We start from the raw sequence: 16528 nt of genomic DNA, 5'->3' as shown, positions 1-16528 counted from the left end.
TGGAGCGCCGTGTTGCTGGTGGATCGCCAGCAACATGCTGCTGGCGATTCGCCAGCAACAATAAGACCCGCTCCATCTGTAACAGTCAGATGAGATTATAACTGGAAATCATTGTTTTCTTTTTTTGTTGCCTGGCAAACTTATCATGGACTCACAGGAGCTACAAACACAGGGCCAAGCCACGTAACCCTTCACCAACCAAATCCATTCTTAAGGTGCCCGTACACTGATCCGATTTCGTCCATTTTCGGCCAATTCCCATTTTTGGCCAATTTGGGGGAGTAAAATCGGCCCGAAATGTCTTCGTTTGATGTCGCATGTGATTTATTGTATGTAAAAATGGCACATCAACTGGTCCGACTTGTCCTTAAAACAAATCGGACCAGTGTATGGGGGCCTTAACACTTTAGTGAAATCAGGGATTCTCTGAGAGACGGTGAAATAGCATCCGGCAGAAGGCATAGCGGCCACAACAGAGTTGTCTATGTACAACCCAGAGAGTCTGCACATGTCCAGTAATCCCTGTACCTCCATCAGTCCTGCACATGATTGGCCTACACAGTATGTTCCCATGACAATCGAGAACGGCGGGTGTAACGTTTGTTATTTTGCGCTCACGCAGCAGTTTCCTTAACGGTATGGGGAAAACAAAGGGACCAGATGAAAAATCAATAATTTCTCGTAGTATTCCTTTTAATAAATGGCAGAGATCTGTGATGCCCTGGGAATGAGGGGGAAAGTCTCTGTCACCTCTTGATAAATAGACTCTTCCGTTACAACACAGGTTTGTTTTTGTTGTTGTAGACACAAATGTATTTCTCTGGGGAAAACACCAGTTTCTTCTCTATACTGTACATTACATGTAATAATAACACAACATTTCTCCCCAGTTTCATATCTGGGATTTATATAATGAAGCTATATACAGTAACATCGGACATAACACCAACCTCTTCCGCAGAATGTTCAACAATCCAAGGACCGATGAGTCTTCTCCAACTTATCAAACTCTGAAAACTAACTTAGGGTCATCTGAGGAATTATTGGTGCCATATGCTAAGGAACACTGAGCCAGATTCCGAGGGGTGTGGGAATGTCGACAGTCAAAAGGTCTACACGAGTTTTTCAAATCAATGTGTACCGTGTCCCCTCGCATGGCTCTCTGCACACTATGTAATCTCCCACCATGCCCTAGTGCAGGTCTGGCCAATAAGCGGCCCTCCAGCTGTTAATGAAGTACACATCCCAGCATGCCTTGCATCAGCATGGCCAAATAGCAAAACGAAGGCAAGGCATGCTGGGATGTGTAGTTAATCAACAGCTGGAGGGCCGCTTATTGCCCACCCTTGCCCTAGTGGATGGCAGGGTATGATATACAGCCTGTCGGCACATTTCAGCTGAAAAAAAAACGTGAAAAACTTTTGTATTTTTGTCTGTCAGCCTTCCTATTGTCGTCCTTCCAGCCCTGTCAACCATAGCCACGTCGACATGTGTCATCCTAAGCCCTGTTGAACTAATGCATGTCGACCTATATAGAGTCGACCCAGTGACCGTATCCTATTCAGAGAAGGACACGAGACAGAGTAGCTATGTTTTTGGATGCAGCTGCTGTACAAAAATATGCTAATGCCACCTATCGGCTTCTTGGATTGGATCGCTCTGCGTGACCATTGGCCATGTCAGTAATCCCGGGGGTTACACAGGAAGAATACATCGTCAATGTATTCATAATTTTGGGTGTGAGTACACCTTTGTATTAAGTCCACAGCCAGGACACAAGCCAGTAGCAGGGCTTTAACCTGGTGCGTGCCAGCCACTGTCAAACGCAGGATTTCTAGAGGGGGGTTTCCAAATGCAGTCCACAAGTTATCACTCTGTGGAACATTGTATGAAGAGCAGGAGTCTGGGGGAGCGCTATAGGAACCTAATACCGACCCTGGACAATAATGTACACACTAGTCTTTTTTTTAATACACTGGATACTGTATGGAATACTGTCATAATATTTAACAATATATATATATGTATAACTATATACTATATTATAGGCTGTATTCAACTTTTAAATAATATAAATAAGTTGTCAGGAAAAGGGTTAAGCATACCATAAATAATAAATACACAAACATAATAGACTTTCAAAGCACATATTCTCCCACCTCATGGTAAGGCTCCTGTCTCTTCTTCCTGGTAGCTACTCTCTGGTCAAGTGCACTGATTGAGGACCCAGATCCCCACACACACAGCAAACTTTAGTAGAAGAAGTTGCTACCACTGGGCATGTACATCAGCTCTGATCTGTCCCTTACACTGCATGATGTTGCAGCAGCTAGTAATCATATTATATTCCATTGCTATTGTCATAATTTGAACCGCTTGCCAAGAGGATGGGGGTTTCTGTGCATCTGGACCCCCCCTCCTTGCTTTTGCCTCTGCCAGCGGTGCCTTTCCCACAGCACATCTGCACAGTTGGCGCATCTGCTGGCTCATACCTAGTCTGCAAAGCGGGGAAGCACCTGGCAAGAGAGCTGCTCTCCCCGTTCTGCGTCCTGCTGCTGCCCAGCTGCTGCAGGAGAGAGAGGCCGGTGCCGAGGACCAGAGGGGAAGAGGGCTGAAAATTTAAAAAGTCCCATTAAAATCAATGTGATTGGCTGAGAGAGCCATCTGTCATGGCTTTCAGCTAGTCAGCGGCTTCCCATTTATTGTACTGGTACTTTTGAAATCTCCTGCATGCCCGCCACGGGTCCTCGGCAGTAGCCTGTCTCTCAAGCAAGATAGCTGCTGATTGTGTACCTGACCCATATTGTATTCAGCCACCACTCTATACATCTCATACTGTGTCTAACCCACACTAAGGGCGGGATGTTCTAACATCCGCAGCCCTGTATCGCCAGGCTTCGCATTCTTAATGACCGCATATTTTGCTGGCTGGCTTTTTCTTTTATTCACATAAACTCCGGGTCATTAATACAATTAATCATTGTATTAATGACCCGGAGTTTATGTGAATAAAAGAAAAACAAAGGGACATTTTTTTAAGAAAAACTTTATTGAAAATCAGAAGTGCGATAAAAACAGGTGTGCATCGAACCAGCAACCGCTTTCTCTTTGTCTTATCCAACACTGTATCCTGCAGTGTATCCCATGCACATTGTAACCCCCACTGTATCCTGCAGTGTATCTGATGTGCACGGTAACCCACACTGTATCCCAGGCTTACTGTAATCCTGTGTGTTTGATGGTGCAGTGTGGTGTAACCAGGGCCGGATTAAGCCTTCGGGGGGCCCGGGGTCACTTTAGAAGAAAGGGGGGCCCCCTTGTACTTGTCATTACTGGCCACAAACTGCACAGGAGAATATAACACTGTCAAAACACAGAGTAAAGGCAATATAAACTTGGTCAATGGATAATTGCAGTGGGGGGTGGTAAAATATATATATATATATTACCACATGAAAAGCCTGTGTTTGTCCCTCTGTACCTTACTCTGTAGGAGCCCTGACCATCTCAGCACTGACTCTAATTAAAAACCCTCCCATGACGAGGCTGCTGCTGTCCTCCATGTGCCTGAGAAGCATATGATGCCTTGGCTCCCAATGCTCAGCACCATTAATCATTGTCACATTGGCAGATAGGCAAAGCTGCAGCACTACCCCACTCCCATGCACAAAACCGTTAGCTAAAAAAAAAAGAAAAATACATGCCAACCACAGGGGGCCCCTAGACTAGTTAGAGGGGGGCCCAGGGGCACTGACCCCCTGTGCCCCCCCCCACCACCACCTTATTCCAGCCCTGGGTGTAACTCTGTGTGTGCCAGTGCAATGTGGCCCCGTGTGCAGCTGCAGTGGAATGTGTACAAGTGGCACTGTGTGGTTTAACATGGTTAACGGACTTTTGGGTGCGTGCCTTTTGGGGCGCCCTGTCCCTTTTTATGAGTATGTTGGGGCAATACCGTTTCTGCCACAGGGCGCCAACATGTCTAGTTATGGCACTGGCCAGTAGTGTAGTGTCTCGTTATAGCAATTACCACCTACAGTATGCAGAGGAACAGATGCCTATAGCATCAGAGCAGCCAGGCAGCGTGACAGGAATGGTGAGTAGCGCTGATACCTCATGTCTTAGCAGCACAGATAGCAATAATAAGAGATTGCGTTATTGGCAAATTTCCCTTGAGAAGCTGAACAAAACACTTACAATTGTATATAATTCCCACTGTATACTATTATAGAAAGAGTGCAGATGTTATTGGTAAGGATGAGGTGGGTGGCATGCGCTGCACACATCTGTAACTAGCAGCGAGCGGCACTGCCTCCATGTAGAAATTCCTCGCTGTGGAAAAGTGTCTGAGGTATAAATCATAATTAAGTGATCATCCTGTGAAGGGCTTCTTTATATTCATGGGCAGGCTGCACAGGCTGGCAACTCATTTAGCTTGCATCTTAACTAGGTAATTTTACTGTGAAAGCCTGAGTAATGCCTGGGAATGTGAATGTGACGGCCTGTGGGAAGCCGGTGTGCATCTGTGTCAGTGGCAGATTAAGCCTTTGGGGGGCCCGGGGTACTTTAGAGCGGGGGGGCCCCCTTGCACTTGTCATTACTGGCCGCACTCTGCATGGGCGAATATTATACTGTCAAAACACAGAGTAAAGGCAGAATAAACTTGGTCAATGGTTACCTGCAGGGGATATATATATATATATATATATATATATATATATATATATATATATATACACACACCACATGAAAAGCCTGTGTTTGTCCCTCTGCCCCTTACTCTGGAGGAGACCTCACAGTCCTAGTGCTGCCTCTGATTAAAAACCCTCCTATGACTAAGCTGCTGCTGCTGTTCTCCATGGACCTGAGAAGCATGTAATGAGCTCCACCAATCAGAGCTCAGCACAAACTTCTCAGCCTCTGTCCTCTGGTGCAAAGTGCCATGGGACTTAGTCAACTCCCAGAAATGCACTGCACACTTGTGCAATCAGTGTGCCTTGGCTCCCGATGCTCAGCACCATAAATCATTGTCACATTGGCAGATAGGTGAAGCTGCAGCACTACCCCACCCATGCACAAAACATTTAGCTAAAAAAAAAAAAACATAACTTAAACATTTTATTTTTAAAAAATACATGACAACCACAGGGGGCCCCTAGCTAGAGGGGGGCCCAGGGGCACTGACCCCTTGCGCCTCCATTATAATCCGGCCCTGATCTGTGTAGTCACACAGCAAGTACACGTCAGCGATAAAAACATCAGCAGCTCACACATGAATTACACGTCTCTCTTGCATACATGATGTGAGCTTCTCATGGAACAGATGGAATGGCCTAGTAATGATTTGTGTTTCTTTTCTGGGCCGGAGTCATGCTTGTACACATATACTTCTCATGTGTGATTGTTTTTCGGCTTAGTGACTGCTGATATCAGCAAGTGAAGCTGCTGACAGGATAGAAGAGACGTCCACGGGAGTCATCGCAAACTCATTTGCAACCTATATGCAAAAAAAATTTGGAAAATCAGGTCTAAGGGTTGGCCTATGGCTAGGCAGACTGGACAAGGCAGTAGCGTCACAGGTGCCATGTTTTTTTACATACAAGTCCACATCTGGTAGCTGACACGCCCCGAAAACGGCAATGACACATCCGCAGTTTTGAATCCACTTCCTGTTAACAACTACAAACTGTCATTTCCTGTCAATCACTTTACCATGAAATCATCATGAGTGGGAGCGCAGCGGAACCATGATGCATGCTCAGTGTGACCGCAGCACATTCTCGATAATTGCTCGCTTGCGTGGCCATCAGCCATCAGAACATCAGCCAAACATGAATTCATTCCTGTGTAACCCACAATTGCTTGTGGGGTGGACTAGCTGAGTAAAACCCAGTATCTATCTCTGGCTTCTTCACCTCAGGAAATATTGGCGGTGAGATGTACACAGGGCCGGCGCTACCCACTCAGTGGCTCCTGTGGTGCAGGGAGGCGCCGGACTGAAGAGGCGCTCAAGCCTCTCCCTGCACTACCACTCTGCTTCTGCCGGGACACGGTGCCTCCTGTACTGCGCCTGTCATACAAACAGCAGTGCCAGAAGCACAGCAACAACGCAGAGCTGGCTATCGCCTAATCGGGTCTTCCCCACCGCGAGTGTCCCAGTTACCAGTATTTTCAGCAATAGCCTGGACACCGCGGGTGTGGTACAGGGGTCCAACAGTCAGGATCTTGAAAGTCATTAACCCGTCGTCGAGATCCCGACTGGCCGGACCCATACAGCATGGTGAGCGCAACTAAGCCCCTTGCGGGCTCGCTGCGCTCGCCACGCTGCGAGCCACCAATTCTATTCTCCCTCTATGGGGGTCGTGGATCCCCAGGAGGGAAAATAGCAGGTGGCCGTCGGGAACCCGGCTGTTGGTGTTTTGACAGTCAGGATCCCGACATTGGGTAAATGCCTGTCGGGATACTGACTGCCGGGACCCCATCCGGCACCCGGACACCGCTGGGGCAACTGCAGTGTTGCTGTGCTTTGCGCTGCCTGTGTGACATGCGCGGGACACGCCTAGAGCTGCAGCTACAGCATGGACCAGCCCTGCTTTCTCTTCACTGCCTGGGGTAGGTGTACTGGGCTGGCTGCCACCAACCCCAAAACTGAACTGCTGGGAAGGGGGCGAGGGGTAGTTTGTCTGTTAATAAACACTTGTTGAGTGCTTTCACCCTAGACCACCAGGGAAAGCAGAGTTATAATAGATAAACTGCTTATTTTAAAAGCAATTAAATATGCTTATCTAAAGTCACACAAATTAAATGTAAGACATCATAATATAAATATATATATATATATATATATATATATATATATATATATATATATATATATATATGAGAAAAAGTGGGAGTTTCAGAGGGCGCTGAGATGGTGAAATGACTTTAATTCACATACATCATTTAATATATAAAATGAATAAAAATATCACATAAAAAACACCTATCAAGGTGTAACAATGTAATTGTTATAATATTATTTCAAGTAGAGATGTGCGGGCTCGGATTTCAGAGATCCGAGCCCCCACGGACGTCATCATTCTGAGCCCGATTCCGAGCAGCGCTCGGAGATTCCCGCCTGACTCGGTCCGTCCGCGTGATTAGAACGTCATCTCCCGGCGTCGAATTTCGCGAGGCTTTAGAAGCGGCTGCTACGCCCGCCGTCTTCACTCCAGTCAAGTAGTGGGTTGGGAGAGGGTGTGTTGGTGCTGCTGCTGGGGCTTAAACTTGAGGTTGACCTTGAGCTTTTGCAATCGCTGGTGCTGTCTCTCAGTGCTGCTGTGTAGTCTAACTGTGTACTTGTAGTACTACTGTCTCCTCTGTGCGGTCTACCTCTGGTGTGCTGCTGTGCTGTAATTAATTATTTTATTTGCTGGGGCTGTCTCCCTCAGTGCTGCTGTGTACTCTGTTCTCCTCTGCTTAGGAGAACAGTCTAACTGTGTACTTGTAGTACTACTGTCTCCTCTGTGCGGTCTACCTCTGGTGTGCTGTGCTGTAATTAATTATTTTATTTGCTGGGGCTGTCTCCCTCAGTGCTGCTGTGTACTCTGTTCTCCTCTGCTTAGGAGAACAGTCTAACTGTGTACCTGCCAGTAGTACTACTGTCTCCTCTGTGCTGGGGCATACCTCTGGTCCTGTGCTGTGCCATTTATTATATATATTAATAATTAATTAATTATATTACATAAATATATATATAGTCCACTGGTGCTGCCTGCACTGAATCTGCCAGTCTGGTGGTCTGTGGTCTGGGGCTCACTGCCTAATAAATAATACTGCCGTATATCTAGTTACCTGTGTGGTCTGGGGCTCACTGCCTAATACTGCCGTATCTACCGTCTGGTCTGGGGCTCACTGCCTAATAAATAATTAAATTGTAAATACTGCCATATATCTCTACCTTTGTGGTCTGGGGCTCACTGCCTATACTGCCGTATGTACCGTCTGGTCTGGGGCTCACTGCCTAATAAATACTGCCGTATATCTACCTGTGTGGTCTGGGGCTCACTGCCTAATAAATAATTAAATACTGCTGTATATCTCTACCTTTGTGGTCTGGGGCTCACTGCCTAATAAATAATTAAATACTGCCGTATACCTCTACCTTTGTGGTCTAGGGCTTACTGCCTATACTGCCGTATGTACCGTCTGGTCTGGGGCTCACTGCCTAATAAATACTGCCGTATATCTACCTGTGTGGTCTGGGGCTCACTGCCTAATAAATACTGCCGTATATCTACCTGTGTGGTCTAAGGCTCACTGCCTAATAAATAATTAAATACTGCCTTATATCTCTACCTGTGTGGTCTGGGGCTCACTGCCTAATAAATAATTAAATAATACCGTATATCTCTACCTTTGTGGTCTGGGGCTCACTGCCTAATAAATAATTAAATACTGCCGTATATCTCTACCTTTGTGGTCTAGGGCTCACTGCCTAATAAATAATTAAATACTGCCGTATATCTCTACCTTTGTGGTCTGGGGCTCACTGCCTATACTGCCGTATGTACCGTCTGGTCTGGGGCTCACTGCCTAATAAATAATTAAATACTGCCGTATATCTCTACCTTTGTGGTCTGGGGCTCACTGCCTAATAAATAATTAAATAGTAAATACTGCCATATATCTCTACCTTTGTGGTCTGGGGCTCACTGCCTATACTGCCGTATGTACCGTCTGGTCTGGGGCTCACTGCCTAATAAATACTGCCGTATATCTACCTGTGTGGTCTGGGGCTCACTGCCTAATAAATAATTAAATACTGCCGTATATCTCTACCTTTGTGGTCTGGGGCTTACTGCCTATACTGCCATATTTACCGTCTGGTCTGGGGCTCACTGCCTAATAAATACTACCGAATATCTACCTGTGTGGTCTGGGGCTCACTGCCTAATAAATAATTAAATACTGCCGTATATCTCTACCTTTGTGGTCTGGGGCTAACCGCCTATACTGCCGTATGTACCGTCTGGTCTGGGGCTCACTGCCTAATAAATACTGCCGTATATCTACCTGTGTGGTCTGGGGCTCACTGCCTAATAAATACTGCCGTATATCTACCTGTGTGGTCTGGGGCTCGCTGCCTAAAAAATAATTAAATACTGCCGTATATCTCTGCCTTTGTGGTTTGGGGCTCACTGCCTAATAAAAAATTAAATACTGCCGTATATCTCTACCTTTGTAGTCTGGGGCTCACTGCCTAATAAATAATTAAATACTGCCGTATATCTCTACCTTTGTGGTCTGGGGCTCACTGCCTATACTGCCGTATGTACCGTCTGGTCTGGGGCTCACTGCCTAATAAATAAAATACTGCCGTATATCTACCTGTGTGGTCTGAGGCTCACTGCCTAATACTGCTGTATCTATTGTCTGGTCTGGGGCCTAATAAACGGTGACGTATATCTTATCTACCTGTGTGGTCTGGGGCTCACTGCCTAATAAATAAAATACTGCCGTATATCTACCTTTGTGGTCTGGGGCTCACTGCCTAATGCTGCCGTACCTGTGTGGTCTGGAGCTCACTGCCTAATAAATACTGCCGTATATCTACCTTTGTGGTCTGAGGCTCACTGCCTAATACTGCCGTACCTGTCTGGTCTGGGGTTCTCTGCCTAATACTGTCGTACCTGTGTGGTCTGGGGCTCACTGCCTAATAAATACTGCCGTATATTTACCTTTGTGGTCTGGGGCTCACTGCCTAATAAATAATTAAATACTGCCGTATATATCTCTACCTTTGTGGTCTGGGGATCACTGCCTAATAAATAATTAAATACTGCCGTATATCTCTACCTTTGTGGTCTGGGGCTCACTGCCTAATAAATAATTAAATACTGCCATATATCTCTACCTTTGTGGTCTGGGGCTCACTGCCTATACTGCTGTATGTACCGTCTGGTCTGGGGCTCACTGCCTAATAAATAAAATACTGCCGTATATCTACCTGTGTGGTCTGGGGCTCACTGCCTAATACTGCTGTATCTATTGTCTGGTCTGGGGCCTAATAAATAGTGACGTATATCTTATCTACCTGTGTGGTCTGGGGCTCACTGCCTAATAAATAAAATACTGCCGTATATCTACCTTTGTGGTCTGGGGCTCTCTGCCTACTACTGCCGTACCTGTCTGGTCTGGGGCTCTCTGCCTAATACTGCCATACCTGTGTGGTCTGGGGCTCACTGCCTAATAAATACTGCCGTATATTTACCTGTGTGGTCTGGGGCTCTCTGCCTAATACTGCCGTACCTGTCTGGTCTGTGGCTCAGTGGCTAATACTGCCGTATCTACCGTCTGTTCTGGGGCTCACTGCCTAAACATAATAAGAGGTGCTACCATGTTAAGGCTTCTAGTGTCATACAGGAAAAGAGAACAATACTGATGCACACTCTAGGTGCAAAGAACACTGATTATAAATATAATTTTGATAAACTCACAATTACCATGGAGTATAATTAAAGTTCTTAGCGCATGTTTGCACAAATATGTCGGCCCATCCACCGCGTCCAGGTGAACTTCATTAGATTGGTCCCTAACATTTCAAATACTAACACATTATATAAATGTATCGAGGTCTTTCCTTCAAATAGAGCCCATTTTAACATGTAGTCAGCAATGTAGGAACCTGTGCTAATTAAAACACCTGAGGGTAGATGGGAGGGGTGCCAGTGCCAGAATGAAGGAGCCTTACCTTTAAGTGTACAATATATACACAAATATTGGGGAAAGAGGGGGGGACTGGACTGCTAGGGTTACCACCTGTCCGGGATTACTCCAGAGCAGTCCGGTAATTAGACCGGGTGTCCGGAGTCCAGACAGGTGGTGTTCCCGGACTATACAATGTCCGGGAACTGGAGACCGGAGGTGGGAGATCATGAGCTGCGACTGCCGGGGAAAGCCAGCACTTTCACTTAATGACTGTCTCCACCAAGCAGGCATTAAAGTGATGGAGAGAAGGGGGTTAGCCAGCGCTCAGTTACCTATATGAGCGAAGGGGCTGCACAGTGGTGGGTTGCCCAGACCCACAAGGAAGTAGTGAACAAACAAAGTATACTATGCGCTCTCCTTCTAACAGAAATTCTACATGTGTGCAGAGATCTGTCTTTTGATGCACCCTGTGTGGTACTGAGTGATGGGGTTATTTAGAGGTTTGTGTTGATCAGAAATGATCAGAAGTGAGTCGATATAATCAAAGCACAGTTGCTTTATTAATAGGGTTAATACAAAGTGTGGGTATAGGTATCCCAATGGGGGATGAGTCACTGAGAGGGAAGAGGGATGGGGGAGGGGGGTGGTTCGTGGCAGCACTGTTGATAGTGCTGTACTGTCAGTGGTACCTGTATGAGTACTGCAAATGTAGGCAGGAGAGGGGAGACAAGTCAAATGGGTGCGTGGAGCACAGGGGGTGGTGCAGGGGGCTGGCGTCCCGTCCCCCCGCAGTGCACCTCTCACCTGTGGTCTGTCGGCGGAAGGTCCCGCGGCGTTCCTTGGAGATCTTCTCAGCCGCAGTACATACAGCGTATGGAAGACGCTGTGTACTCGGCTCTACAGTGACGTGGTAGAGCGCGACTTCCGGGTCCCGGCGCCAGGTTGCCAGGGAGACCGGAGCCGCGTTCAGGAGCGTCTGCACTGTAGGCTCAACTCCCAGCCGGGAGGAGACTTGGGTGTAGATGAGGATGTGGGAGCAAGCACTTGCTCCCACATCCTCATCTACACCCAAGTCTCCTCCCGGCTGGGAGTTGAGCCTACAGTGCAGACGCTCCTGAACGCGGCTCCGGTCTCCCTGGCAACCAGGCGCCGGGACCCGGAAGTCGCGCTCTACCACGTCACTGTAGAGCCGAGTACACAGCGTCTTCCATACGCTGTATGTACTGCGGCTGAGAAGATCTCCAAGGAACGCCGCGGGACCTTCCGCCGACAGACCACAGGTGAGAGGTGCACTGCGGGGGGACGGGACGCCAGCCCCCTGCACCACCCCCTGTGCTCCACGCACCCATTTGACTTGTCTCCCCTCTCCTGCCTGCATTTGCAGTACTCATACAGGTACCACTGACAGTACAGCACTATCAACAGTGCTGCCACGAACAACCCCCCTCCCCCATCCCTCTTCCCTCTCAGTGACTCATCCCCCATTGGGATACCTATACCCACACTTTGTATTAACCCTATTAATAAAGCAACTGTGCTTTGATTATATCGACTCACTTCTGATCATTTCTGATCAACACAAACCTCTAAATAACCCCATCACTCAGTACCACACAGGGTGCATCAAAAGACAGATCTCTGCACACATGTAGAATTTCTGTTAGAAGGAGAGCGCATAGTATACTTTGTTTAGGCATTAAAGTGAGCCGGAATGGGGCAGTTCCAATTTGGAGGCGGAACGGTTCCACCTCTGTCCGCCCACCAACCCACCTTGCACGCTCCACTGCTGCAGCCACAATAGATGGAAGCTCGGCTTCCTGGTCTGTCTATGATATGGCGGGTGGAGCAAAGTGAATGATTGATGTGGCCTATCCCGTACCCCCCCCCCCCCTTGCGCAGCAAGAACTGATTTATGATGAGAAGTATCCCGTGGCACGGCCACCAGCCAATGAGAACTTGAGTATCAACAGCCAATCACTATGCGCGGCTGCCGGTACTCGAGCTCTGAGTGGCTGGCAAGCCAGCGCCATATTTGAAAAGGGTAGAGTAGGGGCCGGGTATGATCTTATGTAGGCGTACAGTGTTGGCACAGGCAACTTGTGGCAATACGGCGGCGGCAATACGGCTGACAAACCTGACATGAGAATTCACCTCATGCAACAGAATGCAATGGGGTGCTGTCTACTAGCACAATCAGTGCACATACCTGTGATGTTCGGTACCTGGCTACTAGCTATCTCTTCCCTCCCACTCTGAGAGCTGTGCCTGTGAGAGTCCTGACAGGCACAGGTGAATCTAGGGGGTGGTCCGGGGGTGCACAGGACCACCCATTAGGGATGGGGCTTTCCAACGAGCCCAGCCCCGTGTCTCTAGCCCCCTGGGAACCGGAGATACTGCCAGGCAAATCTGGAACGTTTTCCCTATAGGATAACATGGGACCCGCTAATTCCGACCCCCACCCAGTTCAACGGCTACCAGTTCCCCCTTTGGCATCACTGAAGCTCGAGGTTGATCTCAGTCGAACCCAAATCGCTGGGCCTTCAATCTGATACCAGGCTGGATCCATATGGGTTAATTGGTTAATTGGTTTCAGGGATATTGAGGTTAAACCATTTTTCTTTTTCGTCCACTAGGGGGCACAGGAGTTCACGCTGGGAGGTAGCAGAGCGTGCACCAAAGGGTTACAAAAATGTACCCAGCATGCTCCCTGCCTCCCTTCTCCCTCATAACCCGCCCCCTGACCCTGGGTCACCAGTTTTTTCTTTGGTGCCAAGGAGAGAGCAGCACCATTATCGCGGCTGTTAGAACAGCCATGGGTTAGAGCTGCTGCGGCGGGTGCTCTTTTAGTGAATCACCGGCAGCGCAGCTCCATCACTCGGCGGCGGCGACGGCAGCGCTGGCGACTGGGCTGGGGACTTCCGTCGCGGGACCCTCTCTCTGAGGCTCCCGCATGCTGCACTCAGTCCCCGGGCAGGTAAGCGGCGGTTCCGCGTCTAGCAGCGATCCCCCCCCCCCCCGTTTGTATGGGAGTCAGCGGGGGGGCAGGCAGTTGGGGTCTGGACTGCTTCACCTTTCCACTAGATCATCAGGGACAATTAGTCAGGCTATGTCCCGGGGGTTGATGCCTGAGGGGGAGGTTAGACAGCCTGGGAACCTACAGCCATACACATTGGAAATGTTGTATATTGGGCCTGGTTAGTACTTGAGTGGGAGACCACATAGGAACACCAGGTGCTGTAGGTTAGTCCCTCCCCCACCCCTGGGGACGTGCTGAGGCTTTCTCTCTGATTGCCCCAGGTGTCCCAGCTCCTCGTTAAGGTCCTAATCAGCAGCCATTCTGCCACTTGCTGGGTTTAGAGACGGAGGCAACTGGGATTCTCCCCCACACCCTGCTCCTGGAAGCCTGGTGTGTGTGTAGTATTTCTCCTCTCCTGCTGCTGGCTGGATTGTTGAGCTCTGCTGATGTCTTCTTTTCAATATCATTGGAAGCTTGAAGACAGCCTGGGATCTACTGCTAATGCCTGGTTAGTACTTAAGTGGGTGACCACATAGGAACACCAGGTGATGTAGGATTGCCCCAGGTGTCCCAGCTCCTCATTAAGGTCCTAATCAGCAGCCATTCTGGCACTTGCTGGGTTTAGAGATGGAGGCTGCTGGGATTCTCCCCCACACCCTGCTCCTGGAGCCTGGTGTGTGTGTGTTATTTCTCCTCTCCTGCTGCTGGCTGGATTGTTGAGTTTTGCGGATGTCTTATTTCCAATATCATTGGAAGCTTGAAAACAGCCTGGGATCTACAGCTAATGCTGTATATTGGGCCTGGTAAGTACTTGAGTGGGTGACCACATAGGAACACCAGGTGCTGTAGGAGTACGGAGGGTGTAATGGTTAGCATTACTGCCTCACAGCACTGAGGTCCTGGGTTTGATTCCCACCATGGTCCTAACTGTGCGGAGTTTGTATATTCTCCCCGTACTTGAGTGGGTTTCCTCCGGGTACTCTGATTTCCTCCCACAATCCCCCAAAAAAATTATTTTTTTTGCCCCGGTGTCCCAGCTCCTCATTAAGGTCCTAAGCAGCAGCCATTCTGGCACTTGCTGGGTTTAGAGATGGAGGCTGCTGGGATTCTCCCCCACACCCTGCTTCTGGAGCCTGGTGTTTGTGGTATTTATCCTCTCCTGCAGCTGGTACTCTGATGCTGTCTTCCTTCCAATATCATTGGAAGAGATGAAAGTTTGAAACACTGTCACCATTCATAGTATTGGCTTTGCATATACGGTGTCTCCCTTTCAGCTTGCTGAATTGTTGAGTTTATCTGCCCATACCAAATGGCTTTGCTAAAGCTTTGTGGGTAAGGCTGCAAGTGTGTTGCTTGGGTGTCAGTGTTGTAACTGCTGGTGTTTTTTGTCTTTTATCATGGACAGTATGCCTAAGGCGAAACCTGGCAAGGAGACTCATCTCCGATGCAGCGTACTTGTAGGGTATGTGTGGACATACTCTCTCGGCAGGAGGAGGATATCTGTTCCAGGTGTTTGGCCCTTGAAGCAGATCTTCTGCTGCCTTCACAGCAGGAACCGGCCTGGGCTTCGACCTTGACTCAGGTATTGACCGCTTGTCAACTCCTTACCTCCTGCGCCCCTGCCCCCTGTGCCCATGCCCCCTGTGGCAGTGGCCAGCACCAGTGTTGGGGCAGCTCCTGCTTATGTAGAGCCCCCTTGGTGGCAATCCTTTGCACAATCTGTGCAGGGGTTGACGGCTACTCGGGCGGGCAGGGATTCCAGGAGGCAGTGTAGGCAGCAGAGTCCCGATGCGGGTTCTCCGCGTTCCGATTCGGATTCCAGCTCAGTGGCGGAATCCGCAGTGGCCGATGACACTTTGTCCTCAGCGGAGGTAGAGTCTCTGATGCAGGAGGTTAAGGCAGTCCTCCAGAGGGAGGATGAGGCTCCTGCCCCTAAAAGTAAAGACCTGCTTTTTAAGCGTCTTAAGAAAGTATCGGCCCAGCTCCCGCCTTCGGCCCTCATGGAGGATTTATTGGAGACTGCGTGGTCTCAACCGTTTAGAAAGTTCCAGCTTTCCAAGCGACTTACTGCCCATTTCGGATTCTTCATCTTTGAAGGACCCCTCTGAGAATTTCCTCAGGACTGCTTTTCACAGACAGGGGCCATTGGGTGTACCACGCTTGCCGCGTCATGGGTGGCCAAGGCAGTGTCTGAGTGGGCAGGAAGGTGGAGAGAGGTTTGTCCGACGGCACTAGTCCTTCCTCTACATTTTCCTCATCCACTAAGGGAGCCAAGCCCTGCACCAAGCAGCCCTGGGCTACCAGACGTCCAGTGTCTAAACAGGTCAGGGAGGTGGTATCCAGGGGCTATGCCCTGACATTCCGGTTCCCGCCTCCTCAGTGTTATTTTTGCACGGGTCTTCCAAAGGACCCAGCGAAACGACAAGTGCTACAGCTTTCCATCTGCTCTCTTTTGGACTCAAACGTCATTGTTCCAGTTCCTCAGGAGCAGAGGGGTCAGGGGTTCTTCTCCACCCTATTCTTGATTCACAAACTGGATGGTTCTCACCGTCCTATCCTGAATCTGAAGTCGCTCACTATTTTTCTTCGAGTGCCGAAGTTTCGCATGGAGTCCCTGCGTTCGATCATTCTCTCACTGGAGCCAGATATACTTCACATCCCCATCCGACAGGAACATCAGCACTTTGAGGTTCGCCCTTTGGGTCGAACACTTCCAGTTCAGGGCGCTACCTTTTGGTCTATCTACGGCTCCCAGGGTGTTCACCAAGGTGATGGCAGTCAGGGCTGCACACCTGCACCGGCTGGGGGTTCGGATGATTCCAT

The sequence above is a fragment of the Crinia signifera genome, chromosome 12 (genome assembly GCF_055691185.1).
Source record: "Crinia signifera chromosome 12, ASM5569118v1, whole genome shotgun sequence".
NCBI lineage: Eukaryota > Metazoa > Chordata > Amphibia > Anura > Myobatrachidae > Crinia > Crinia signifera.
This window is presented reverse-complemented; position numbering follows the sequence as displayed.